General features: G+C 37.3%; 1 long non-coding RNA gene across 2 annotated transcripts in view; it reads right to left on the bottom strand.

Moving 5' to 3' along the window:
* Positions 1-4,120: 4,120 nt before the first annotated feature.
* Positions 4,121-13,273, bottom strand: part of LOC111091096 — a 151,432-nt gene continuing 142,279 nt past the window's right edge. For both annotated transcript variants that reach the window (XR_005373891.1, XR_005373893.1), the window contains 2 exons: positions 6,356-6,578; positions 4,121-4,738 (listed from right to left, as the gene is read on the bottom strand). This is a non-coding gene — a long non-coding RNA (uncharacterized LOC111091096). The remainder of the gene's footprint in view (positions 4,739-6,355; positions 6,579-13,273) is intronic.

The raw sequence follows: 13,273 nt of genomic DNA, 5'->3' as shown, positions 1-13,273 counted from the left end.
AAATATATAAATATAAAATGCAAAACCATGAGATTCCAAGATAACATAGGAAGGAATTTACATGACCTTGAATATGAAGATGACTGTTTAGATACACCAAAGACATAAAAGAAGGAATTGATAAATTGGACTTCATTAAAATGAACCATTTCTATTCTGCAAAAGACAATAGAAGAGAATTAGAAGACTAACTGCAGACTGGGAGAAAATATTTGCAAAAGATATTTCTGATAAAAAAATATTATCTAAAATATCTTTTTAAAAACTCTTAAAATTCAACAATAAGAAAACAACTCAATTAAAAACTGGGTCAAAGATCTTAAGAGATGCCCCACCAAAGATAGGCAGATGGAAGATAAGTATATGAAAAGATGCTCCACATCATTTGTCATCAGGAAAATGCAAATTAAGTGAAATACCACTACATGCCTACTACAATGGCCAAAATCTGGAACACTGAGGACACCAAATACTGGCAAGAACACAGAGCAACAGGAACTCTCATACATTGATGGTTGGTATGCAAAATGATACAGATACGTTGGAAGACAGCTTGGTAGTTTCTCAGACTTACTCCTACTGTATAACTCAGCTGTTGTACTCCTTGGAATTTACCCAAAGGAGAGGAGAACTTATGTTCACACAAAAACCTGCACACGGATGTTCATAGCAGGTTTATTCATAATTGCCCAAGCTAGACAGCAACCACGATGTCCTTCAGTAGGAGAATGGATAAATAAACTGTAGCACATCCAGACAATGGAATATTATTCAATACTAAAAAGAACTAGGCTATCAAGCCACAAGAAGACATGGAAGGATTTTATATGCATATTACTAAGCAAAAGAAGCCAATCTGAAAAGACTACATATGGTATGGTTCCAGGTATATGACATTCTAGAAAAAGCAAACCTGTGAAGACAACAAAAAGTTCAGTGGTTTCTAGGGGTGCAGAGTGGGAGATAAGTAAATGGAATACACTGGATTTTTAAGGAAGAAAAATATTGTGTGTATTTTAATGAGGGATATATGTCATAATACATTTATGCAAACCTCTACATAGAATGTACAAAAGCAAAAGTGAACCTTAAGGTAAAATATGGACTTTGGGTGATTATGATGCATCAGTGTAGGTTCATCCCTGTGAAAAAATGTACCATTCTGATAAGTGATGTTGGTAATTTGGGAGGCCGTGCAAGTGCAGAGGCAGGGGGTATATAGGGAATCTATGTACTTCCTTCTCAATTTTGCTGTAAATCTAAAACTGCTCAAAAAAAAAAAAAAGATCTTGAAAAGAAAGAAGCAAACAATGGAAGAATGCATGAAAAAATAATAGAAGCCATTACTCACAAACAGCTAAGGATTGAAATGAATAGGGAAAGTGAGCATCAGAGCCTCAGTCTACATCTTATTCCATAGTTTTCACTTATAAATCATGAATACACGTTAGCTGTTAAAAAAAATTGTTAAAAAAAAAGAAAGAAAAATGAAAATCCAACATGTCTAACCTTTTGGAATCAATGGAAGTAGTACCTAGAGAGAAAATTAAAGTCTAAAGTACATATGTTAGAAAGCTGAAAATTAATAACTTAGGTGTATAACTTAAAAAGAGAAAATCGAAAGTTGAAAAAACTAATGATCTAAGTATCTAACTTTAAAAATTGAAAAATAGCACCAGAAAAGCAAAAGATAAAAATAAGAGTAGAACCAATAAATAGTTCTGAAATCTGAAAATAGAAAAGAATCAACAGGACCAAAATTGTAATCTCTATTCTAGAATGACCAAAGAGAGGGAGAGAGAGAGAGAGAGAGAGAGAGAGAGAGAGAGAGAGAGAGGCAGAGACTATCAGAAATAAAAGTAAAAAATACATAAATCTGGAGAAACTACAGGTCAGAGTCTTAAGGGTGTTCAAGGGCCACCTGGGGTTGCATATGCAATGAGCTTCAGAGCTGGCCTTCTGACTCAAAACCAGTGTTTCCATTACTCTTTATATTCCTGAGGCAAATCTTCACATCTTTGGTTTGTTGGTTTGTTGGTTTTGGTAATTTTAAAACTTTATTTGAGCAAAAGTCTATTTCAATCAGCAGGATCAAACCGGAAAGGGTTAGGAGTGCTCCACCTACAGGAGGTGGTGGGGAAAGACTTTTATAGAGAAAAGTCAAAAGCAAAGTTAAGGAAATTATTGATCGGCTGTAGTTTAAAGCCTAGTCGGCTGTTTGTGATTGGTTGTTTCTAAGGTTTTGACTTTGTAACCTTGAAGCATTTATAGGCTTAGATTTTGGTTTGCTTATGTGGGCTGCCACAGCATTACAGTCATGAATGATTTAAGACATGAATGATTCAATCAATAATTATTGGCTTGGATAGAGAGAAGGAAAAAGTAGTAAGTACTTAATTTTCTTCTCTCGGGCTGCCTCTCAATCTTTGTATATATTTTTTTCCACTTCTTGTCAAGGAACGTAGAGGTGTGAAGATGTGACAGCCATACAAACTAGGATTCCAGCAGCTGCCTGGTCCTTCTCAGAAATTAAAAGTTCTCAAGGCCAAATCTGGGACTTGAAAAGCAAGAAAACCCTTAACATAAACATAATATTAAATACCTTGGCATCTACTAACTCATTCCCGTTGCTGTTACAGCAACACATATGTCACAGACAGTCACTCTAAGAATAAATGGAGCCATGTCACTTGTGACATTTTGCACGGGCCCTTCATAATTCTGAACAACCATATCATTAACAAAATCTATTGGTATTGGCGTGGGCACTCTGTAAATTTCTTTCCATTCTGTCATTATGTGTCTGTGACTCCAGGAATATAAGAAATCACTGAGGGATGCATTTCAGATGTCTAGAATGCAGTCACCTTTGCACGAGGGTAGGTTTACCCCTGCGCAGATGGGGACGAGACTCTTCAAAAACTCATAGGCATTGCTAAAGCTGAATATTTACCATCATCTCGATGGTTATATATATTCTCTCCTTCCCTTGATCTACAAATTAAAAGATAAAACACCAATGAAAGTTGTATCGAAGCAATAACTGCCAAGATTTCAAGTTTTATGTGTAAATTCCAATCTGATTCTGGAGGAAAGGAGTTACTTAGATGTTTTAGCAAAAAAAGTAACATCTTTATGCTCAAGTCTATAGTCAATTTTTTAAAAAGTATTTTGCTGTTCTTGGTTGTTTCTTTTTTTCTTCCAAGAGGAAACAAGTCACCTTAAGACCTTTTTCAAAGGATTGGATTTTTAGTGTAAGTTCTTGCATCCCCTAAAATAATAACACACATCACACCTGTGATATAGTGAGTGAGTGTATGTCACCATACCCTGATTTGGGCTTGGCGGTGTGACTTATTTTGGCCAATAGGATATTAGCAAATGGAATGCAGCAGATACAAGTGATCTTGCACTCTGGTGCTCCTTCCTGAGCCATGAGAACAACATGCCTTAGGATGCTCATGGCTCAAAAGAGGAGGGGATGTATGTAATACAATCCAGGACCCAACCTTCAGCCTGAATCCAGCTGAGCCTAGCATAGGTCACTTGAGCACCAGCCAATTTCATAGATGAGAAATACAGGATTTTGTTTTATGACACTGAGATTTTTATGGTTGTTGGTTACATAGCACTATCATAACAATATTTGACTAATACACTTAGCTACCAGACACATTTTAAGACAACCATAACTGTATAGCACTTTCCCAAAAGAAAACATGCTTTACGGTCTCAGAGTACTAACAAAATGGGAAAACATTTTTTCTTAAGTAGCTACTAGGAAGAAGGAGTAGGACCAAATGGCACTGTGAGAGTGTATTACTGTAACAAAGCCCTTTTCAGTATTATTATTACATCTATTTTGGAGATCCTAAAACAGAGAGCTCAATAATTTATCAGAAAATGGTAAAAATATGATTTCTGCTTAGGTTTTCTGATTATCTAAATCCTGTGCACTTCCAATAAGCAAGACTCTTCTCAAATCGGCTAATAAATAGAAAGTATACAAAGTAGTTTCTACAGCTTTGAAAACTCTATTCATCACTCAGAAATTAAATAAGGATATGTTCTAAAGCAAGAGCCTTCAGATTCATTTTATTTCAAGTCGCTAAGCCATTGATGAGCTTCTTTCCTCAACTAGAACATCTAAAAGTGGAGTGAAATACATTTATACAGTACTTTCTAAGAAAAACTTTAGAGACTAGATGAAACAGAGAGAAGTGAAATCTCCATGTCAAAATACCCACCTTTAAGAAATGAAATTATTCTCTTTCCAAAATAGAAATGAGAGTTCTCCCATGGACACTTGTTTATGAAAACTCTTTTTCTAAAACATATGCTCTGCAGGTGGTTCAGAAATGGGTATCTATCCTGCCATTGGATGTATATCATTACATAAAACCCGTGCTCCCCATATCCCTAGAGTCATATGTCATTTTCTCTTTTATTCTTGTTTCTCAAGAAGAGAATACAGGGAGATTACATGAGTCATTTTTCCTCCAGCATGAAAATTTGGCAGGGATGATATCATTTCCAGATGCTTTCTTATTTTTCATTTGTTTAAAGACTTTATTCATCAGAGAGTTGGAGACTTTCTAAAGTTTGGCTACATCAGTGTATCATGGGGAAGAATGTCGAAAGCATTGTCACCAGCAGCATCTCCATTATGGCCGTCGAATGAAGCTTCTAATACGTACAAGAGCTCCCCTCTTTCCATCCTGTTCAGTTATGCAATAATCTATACGTAAAGTAAAAAAGTGATTAACGTCTATGCAGACCAATAAGAGGGGGTTTAATCTAAGAACTACATCATAATTCTATTGTACAGGTAGCGGTGGATTATTGTGTGAACATCAGCAGCTGTTTTAGGGGCAGGATGACTGCAGGTTTTAGATTTACAAATTTTTTTTTAGACTTAAAAATTTTTGAAAATACTGAAAATGTTGGACATAGGCTACTCCAGAAAACACGTGCTTGAAGTATCTTTTAGCATGACTGATTTCTCCAAGTGATTATAATCTCAATTCAGTTCAGAATTCTGCCAATACCACTTAGGTATCTTGTGACATAAAGGGTCAAAATTTATTTCCAATAAAGTGATAGGAAAGTATATACACTAATATAATTAACCTGAAGTGGTATAGAAACAATTTACCTTTACAGAATTCAGATATTCCATAGTTGCACTGAGCCAGAATATCTAACAAAACTTGAAATGAGCAAACAAGTCCTAATTTCAGGGAAACTGAACTAGGTGTGACAAAACCAATCCTCCTCTCAGAGACCACTTACTCATATTTTCAAACATGTGCAATAAGTCCAATTTTTCCATTCTCTGTAGCCAGCGTTGGCCACTTGAAATGATTTAGAACCCAACTTGGAATGTCTTATCTCTTTTAAAAACAGAACTTTTAAAATTTGGTGTTACGTTTTCTTGGAACTTGTAAGATTGCATAATGAGAGATTATGTTCTCTTATTCAGAAGACCTTGGAGACTTTCATTCCAAAAGCAACATACCAACCAACTGACTAATTTTAGAAGACTAAAACACGCCATTATGCTTTCCTTCAGCTAGAAGAGAGGGGACTCTGACTCTCTCATCTCTATATAGTGCTATGAAAGCAAGGGCTGTGCACTTCGTTTGGTGCACACCTAGCACAACATTGAGCTAGTTAGGCAGAAATATTTTTTATTGCAGCACTAATGACTTTGAAGATGTCCAGGGTGAACATTTTAGCCTATCTACAAATCTTGACAATTTTCCTATTACTTTCCATGGAACTTCTACGATTTGGAGAAAATCACATCAAATAATCATTTCTTCATACCTTCATTTGAAATGTAATCGTATCCTGTTTCTGTCAAAGCCTTTGTCTCTTAGGTTTTTGTGAAATGCACATAACTTTAGTATCACATGATACCCATGTCTTTACTAGGAACCCACAGACAGGATAATTACTAATACAACATATGTAATGTCTTTGATGTAGGCTGCTGCATGTATGGCTCAGGACATCTGGAGGGTCAGCTGGAAGTCTCTTTCCCTTGGCTCCCTTGCCCCCCTCTCTTTCCCTCCTCCAGGGTCCTGGCCTTATCCTGCAGCTAGCCCTTTGATCTCTTCCTAGTTCCAGCCAGAAGAGTACAGTGACTCTTTCTTCTTCAGAGCCTAACACTTATGAAAAATAAGAACACGGTCATTTCCTGTTAATGCTGACCACATTTGTGCACTAAAACAGCCCCCCTCACCAAGAGTGAAGTTGAAAGAATTAAGGAAAGGAAAGCCAGAGATAACACATCCTGTTAATGTGTATTTTCACCAAAAATCACAAGGTATGAAAATGACAGGGATCCTACCAGAGTCAAGCCTTTTTTGCATTCTATAAGGTGAAGCATGAATCCAGTGGAACTTTTCTCAACAGCATCTTTGGTTATTTGCCCTTAAAGACGGCAAAGCCTTGGCCTCCAGACGGTAGCATCAAATGGCGGTGGAGGTGATAAGCCTTCTCTGTGTGATGTGATGTATTTCCAAATGGAGAGATTTCCTCTATATTTGCAGATTGATATACACAATTATCTCCTGAGATAGACGATCAAGCAATGTTTAAAATTTGTTGCTGTTTAGGAGAGCTAATTTCTTTTCTTAAAAAACATACATAAAATCGTGTTTTTTTTTTAAGCTTTGCTTTCTCAATGAAAAGCCCTAACCTAACAAAAGTTAACAGTGGAAGTTGACTTCTAACTAGGTGCCTATTTTAAGTGTTCATTCTGATCAAAAATATCAAATTTGGGCAGCCAGGTGGCTCAGCGGTTTAGCACCGCCTTCAGCCCATGGCCTGGTCCTGGAGACATGGGATCAAGTCCCACATCGGGCTCCCTGCATGGAGCGTGCTTTTCCCTCTGCCTGTCTCTCTCTCTCTCTCTCTCTCTCTCTCTGTGTGTCTCTAATGAATAAATAAATAAAATCTTTAAAAAAATCAAACTTAAAAATTTATAATTACTATATAAAGCTGATATTTAATGTGATTTCTAACTAGGTGCCCATTTTAAGTGTTTATTCTGATCAAAAATATCAAACTTAAAAATTTATAATTACTATATAAAGCTGAAATTTAATAGCCAACATAACCTTTTCAAAAGGAATTCCTAGTGTGACCCACTTAGCAGACTTTGTTTTCACATCATCCTATTCATATAAGAAGCTAAGGGATTTTTTCTTTATTTAGAACAAGTGAGATGAAATAGTTGTTATTCTTATTTTGATGTTCTTGAAGGGCAGATCAAATGAAGCTTATCTGCAATAATAATGATTGATGAGCTTCATCTAATGTTAATCCTCAATACCTCTGAGAACAATCCCAATAGATGCAAACAGCAACGAAATTCCTGCTCAATGAAGGGCATTATAAGTACACACAAGCATGTGCAATTAGCAATTTATTTTTTAAAAAGAGAGAAAAAAAGGTATTTATGTCAACCCTAGCACAGCATAAAGGAAAAAGACCTGACATTGTGATTTTTAATTCCTGGGAATATATCCCAGCTGTGGCACTTAAGGAGAGTGGACATTGGAGACTATCACAAATCTCTGTGAAACTTAGAGTCCACATGTATAAAATGAGCACTTGTTAATTGTTTCTTTCTTTTCTCTCTTGATTTTAAATTCTATAAGGTTAGAAACTTTTGTCCTTCTGGTTCATTTTTGCTTTACAAGTGTCCAGCATAATGCCTGGGTTTTAGTAAATGCAGAATAAATATTTGATGACTGAAAGAATGAAATCATTCAGCTTTCAATAAATATTTATTGTGTATCTCATGTGGCCCAGGTGCTGTTCTAGTTGCTAGGTATAGGGTAGTGGGAGTGGTTAGAAAATAGAGAAAAATCCTTACCTTTGTGGGGCTTACATTCTAACGAGGAAGACAACTAGCAGAACAAGTAGGTAAATGTGATGCCAAAAAATATTTAAAAGTTAAAGTTGGAAGGAAAGATAGGAAATGTTGGCTGATAGAAAGGTTTCATGAGATTTCAGTCAGGATTACTAGCAAAGTCCTTGGTAAGAAGGTGACTTTCAAGCAAAAGCTTGACAGTGACAATTTCAAGCAGAATGAACAAAAAGTATGAAAACTCTGAGGTAGGATTTCCAAGAAAAAAAAAAATGCACAGGTGCCAGTGTAGCTTATGGAGCAATGTGCATAGAGGGAGAGAGGATGGAGTCAGAGAGGTAGAGGGGAAGCAACAAATCATAGGGCTTGTAAGTTATATCAAGGGCTTTGGCTTTTATTGTGAGAGACAGGAAGCTGCTGGAAGGGTCTGAGCAGAGGAGTGACATGATCTGACTTATATTTGAATAGGATCACTCTGGCTGTGGTGTTAGTAATAGATTATAGGAGACAAGTGTAGAAATAAACACCTACCTCATAGCATTTTGGTAAGGACTACTCAGAAATACATGTGGAGAGCCTAGTGCAGACCGAGCACTAATTATCCTTCCTCACTACAGAGAAGCTATTAGCATTCTCACAGGTAAGAGTTGTGCTCTTCCTGTAGGATATATACTAAGGTTCTGCGTAGGCCCTGTTAACAATCCCAAGAGATCATGCCTCCAATATGGCTGCCTGGAAGTTAAGATATTGAATGAATATGAGCAACAATAATCAATGGATTACCAAGAGAAATGACCTAATAAAATTACTTAGGCAAAGTGAAGTAGTCACCCTATTTACCATCCATGCCCTGCACCAAAGGATCTCATTCATTTCATGGTGAGGCATCAAAGGGTTGTGTGGACACTGGGAATTTAGCTTTTATCGAATGTTTGTATCTAAAGTCCATAGTACCAACGTCAAAGAGCAGCCATTCACATCAACATCTACAAACAAACAGAGAGGTGCTTCATACCCCGTGTCTGGCATGTTTTCCTCAGGAGAAGCTAAAACTTCACACATGACAAAATCCAGGAATCTCAATTACATTTCTCCTTAAAATCTCATCATTAGACTTTAAGGACATTTTATTCTTTGAAGAAATATCTGCTTAGTTTTATTTCTGTTTAATTAAAAAGAACCCAGCAACCTGAAGGGAGCCATTCAAGCAGCCCTGACCTTGCAAACAACCAACTGAGCAGGTGGTGTTTCCTTTCCCAGTTTCCTATAACTGTTCTCATTTCAGTGCTACTCCTGGGAGAGTTTGTAGCAATTAATTCAACATCAGTTTACTGAGTATCTGTTTTGTATCGGGTGCTGTTCTAGGTGCTAATGACATAGCAGTGAACCAAATAAGACATGCTCTCTGGGTGTTCACCTTCAAGTGCCAACTGGAGATTAAAGAAGAGGAGAGAGATGAGCATAAGAAAGAATAACTGACATCCAGTTCTTCCCTTTAGCTGCACCTCTCCATCTCCAACCACTCTCATCTGGTGGCCTTTGGTAGATGCCAATAATAGCCTTGTCTGGGAAAGAAAATACATGAGAACAAATCGGGGCTTTCCTCTAAAATGTTGAGGAATTATGTTTTACTTTTAGGGGATCCAAGCACATACCACATCTTGTATGTGCATTTCTGTCTGTATATGTAATACTGAGCAGAAAGGAATGGAGGGGGATGTGTATTTGAACTTTGTTCAAAGCAAATAAGTAAAACTCAGTAATATTAGCTTTTTATTTATTTTTATTTGTTTTTAATTTTATTTATTCATTCATGAAAGACACAAAGAGAGAGAAAGGCAGAGACATAGGCAGAAGGAGAAGCAGGCACAGAGCCCAATGTGGGACTTGATCCTGGGACTCCAGGATCACACCCTGAGCCAAAGGCAGATGCTCAACTGCTGAGCCATCCAAGCATCCCAGCTTTTTATTTTTAAATAAAACTTTTGAAACTTTGTAATTTTAAATAAAATTTTAAAAACGTTGTAATTTTCCCTTTAATTATTAGTTCTATCCATTTTAGTTTTAGTTACTACAGTTAAAACATTTATCCAGAGCTACTGTTTTTTTCAGAATATGTTTACTATGTAAGATTATAAAAGACGTTTTTTGATTGCCTTCTCAGCATCTTTTCCCCATTCTACATTCTTATGAGAACCCAAACTTTATTCAGTGACCCTTTCCCATTTACGATGCCAGACAAAGGTGACATCCCAGAGGTAATTCATGGTCAGCCTCAACCAATCAGGTTGGAGCACTCCAGGGAGGTGTCAATGCTTTAGGAATGGACATGTGACCCAAATTGGTTTAGTCAGACTGAATGGAAGATGTCCATGGTTGGGGGAGAAATTTCCTCTCTCTCTCTCTCTCTCTCTCTCTCTCTCTTCCCTGCTAGATAAAAGTAAGAGATTAGCGTTAACTCTGTGAGAGAAAGAACCTGAGGCTACCACTGAGCTCTTAAATGAATCAAACCTGAAGCTATAGAAGATGATTGATTTGTTTACTGTCTAAGCCAATCTGAGTAGGTACTCTGTTACTTGCAGCCCAAAGCATTATATCAGGTACACACTAGAATTGTCACTGCTCTAGGAAAATGCAGGATTTATTTGCGATTCAGATTCCAAGCAGGAAGAGTTTCTTCATACCAGAGTCTTTTTAAACCACCCTTGTTTTTATGACATGAAGGAAGAAAGCTGTGCCAGAGCACAAAAGTCGATTCTGGCAGAGAACACACACACACACACACACACACACACACACACAAACACACACACACACAGAACTTTCATACTAGTTTTAACACTACAGACCCACTGTACTAAGGGCTTACTTTGTATCCCCAAGGATGGGATTTTAAACAAGAGCGTAAGTAAAGATCATATTATAGTAATAGGGTTCTGAAACAGAAGTCCTACAGACTTAACTGTGTAGGACAAGAACAATGTAGGGCATAGAGAGGATCTAGATGGGATTATACTGATTCTGTTCCTTGGTAAAGAGGAATGGGAGACAGATAATAGAAACTACTGTATATCTTATATATTCTATTATACTATAAAATATATCAAGCATTTATGTGTAGTAAATTGTATTGTTTTTCTTGTGACTATTCAGTCATTCTCAGAAGATCCTATTCTTAAATCCACAAATAAGTGCCAAGATTTGCTATCTATAGATATATTGGTAAATTCTTTCTCTAGTAGATTGTTTGCAAATATAGTTTCATCAATTCTTCCCATTTTGGGAAGCACATGTCTTTATAAAGTGATTTCACTGTTCTTCTCAAGGTGGAGATGTTTTTCCTCCCCCTGATGTGGCTGGTCCTATCTTATGACTTGTTAGAGCCAATGGAATGCAATAGAAGTGATGGTGTAGGGCTTCAGAGCCTTAACTTCAAGAATCCTTGCAGCTTCCTCTCTTGCCCTTTTGCTGCTCTGAGACTATTATGTAAGAAAGGCCAGCAAGGTCCTAGGAGTTGGCCCATGAGGGAGAGAGAAGGAGACCTGTGGGAAAAAGCCCGGGCATCTCTTTGGGGGCCCAGGCACATTACTGAGACCAACTGGGACTATCAGTCCCCAGTCAAAACACCAACTGACAGCAGCCTACACTGATGACAGTCATCTGGTAAGACCTGCAGAAGTACCACTCAGCTGAACCCAGCCCATATTTTAGAATTGTGAGCAACTGAATTATTGGTATTTTAAGTTTTGGGGTTGAAACTGATAGAGCCTCCCTGTCTATTGAAGTCAGGATTCTGGTGCAAAATTGAGTCAAGTACACTCCTTGTAGGATTCTATCTTAAGGAAGCTTTCTTTTTCTACTTGGATATGCAATATGTCATGTTATAAATAAATGGCTTAGAAAGTCTGAGAGGTATTTTTTAGGAAGAAGCCATTCTGGAAGGAAAACAACCTCCTCCATGGAAGGCCCAGTTCCCTTCATTCTATACCAATGACACTTTCCCTAGCCCTCATACGTACTCTCCCACCTGCCTGCCATAGATCACATTAAATACAGTCCTGATTGGAGCTAGAATGGTAAAAAAGGCACATTCTCATTTCACGAGACAGTCGTTGTGGGGCAGTGGCTAGTTCAAAAAATAGAACTTATAGCTTCATCAGCCTCCAGGCCAGGGGTCAGACATAGGAGTCCACCACTAAGGGTCCTGGAGCATCCCTCACTCGCCCTATAAGGTAAGCCTCTCTCCCCTCATTGTCATCCACTGTTCTCTGGACTCTAGTGAGAGAGAACATGGGCTGGAGATGAGGAAGCAGGGTTAATAGTTTGGCAGCCTTTTACTAAGTGCTTTAGGGATCTATATAAAACCTCTCTGTATAATATTCTGTCCTCAACTTTGGGACATCATTTAAACATTCGGAGACAACAGGGTAATAGTCATTAAATATCTAGTTATATGATTTATTAGTCTATTGAGACTTTGTGTAAAAAGAAGAACCTAAGCCAATATTTCCCAGTTGGTAGGCTGAAAAATTGGTTATTATTAAGAGTTCCACAAACTGAATCATATTCCCTTTCATTAATTCAGCAAACACTGAAGAGTATTTAGCAGGAAGACCTGTGGCTATTGCAGAAACAAGTCACGCAAGGTCTCTGCTCTTGAGGAGCATAGTCTAGTGAAGGAGTATAGCTAGATATAATGGCATGCCCGCCAATTGCAATAAGTGCTATGGAAAAAACAGGACAAGTAATGTAACAGGGAGTGATTGGGAGGGTGGGGGTAGAAGTCTTGTTCTGGGTTGAGTGGCCATAGAAAGTGTTCTTTGTATAGGAAATATTTGAGCTGAATCTAAAATAATAAGAAAGAGCTAGGCTTATGAAGATTTTGGGGAGAAGAATTCCAAGGAGAGAAAATGCAAGGACCCTGAGCAAGAATGAGCTGAGCATGTTCCAGAGAGAATGCAGCCATGGAGCTGGGTGTGATGATGGTGGGGAAATGCTATTTTACATCACACTGCTTATAGACCAAACCTGTGCCACATATACCTGTGCTGCTAGTAACAGCCTTGTCCAAATGTACACAAATCTTGAAAGTGACATAGACATGTGTTGAATGTGACATAAATGTCTAGCATGTTTCCATTATGAGTACAGGGATAGTGAAATTTACTGATGTTAAAAGTCCTTTTCTTGAAAATAGTAGAAACCACTACCTGCTCTGATTTCCTAATATAAGATTTATCTGTACAAAATTTAGTTTCCATTTTTTCTATTCTAGGGAGAAACAGTACTTTCCAAAGAGGGAAATGTTCAAATTCAACCTATATCTGTCTTTAAATGACCGTAATATAAAAAATAATAAAAATAAAAATAAATAAAAATAAAAATAAATAA

The sequence above is a fragment of the Canis lupus genome, chromosome 19 (genome assembly GCF_011100685.1).
Source record: "Canis lupus familiaris isolate Mischka breed German Shepherd chromosome 19, alternate assembly UU_Cfam_GSD_1.0, whole genome shotgun sequence".
Taxonomy (NCBI): domain Eukaryota; kingdom Metazoa; phylum Chordata; class Mammalia; order Carnivora; family Canidae; genus Canis; species Canis lupus.
This window is presented reverse-complemented; position numbering and strand designations above follow the sequence as displayed.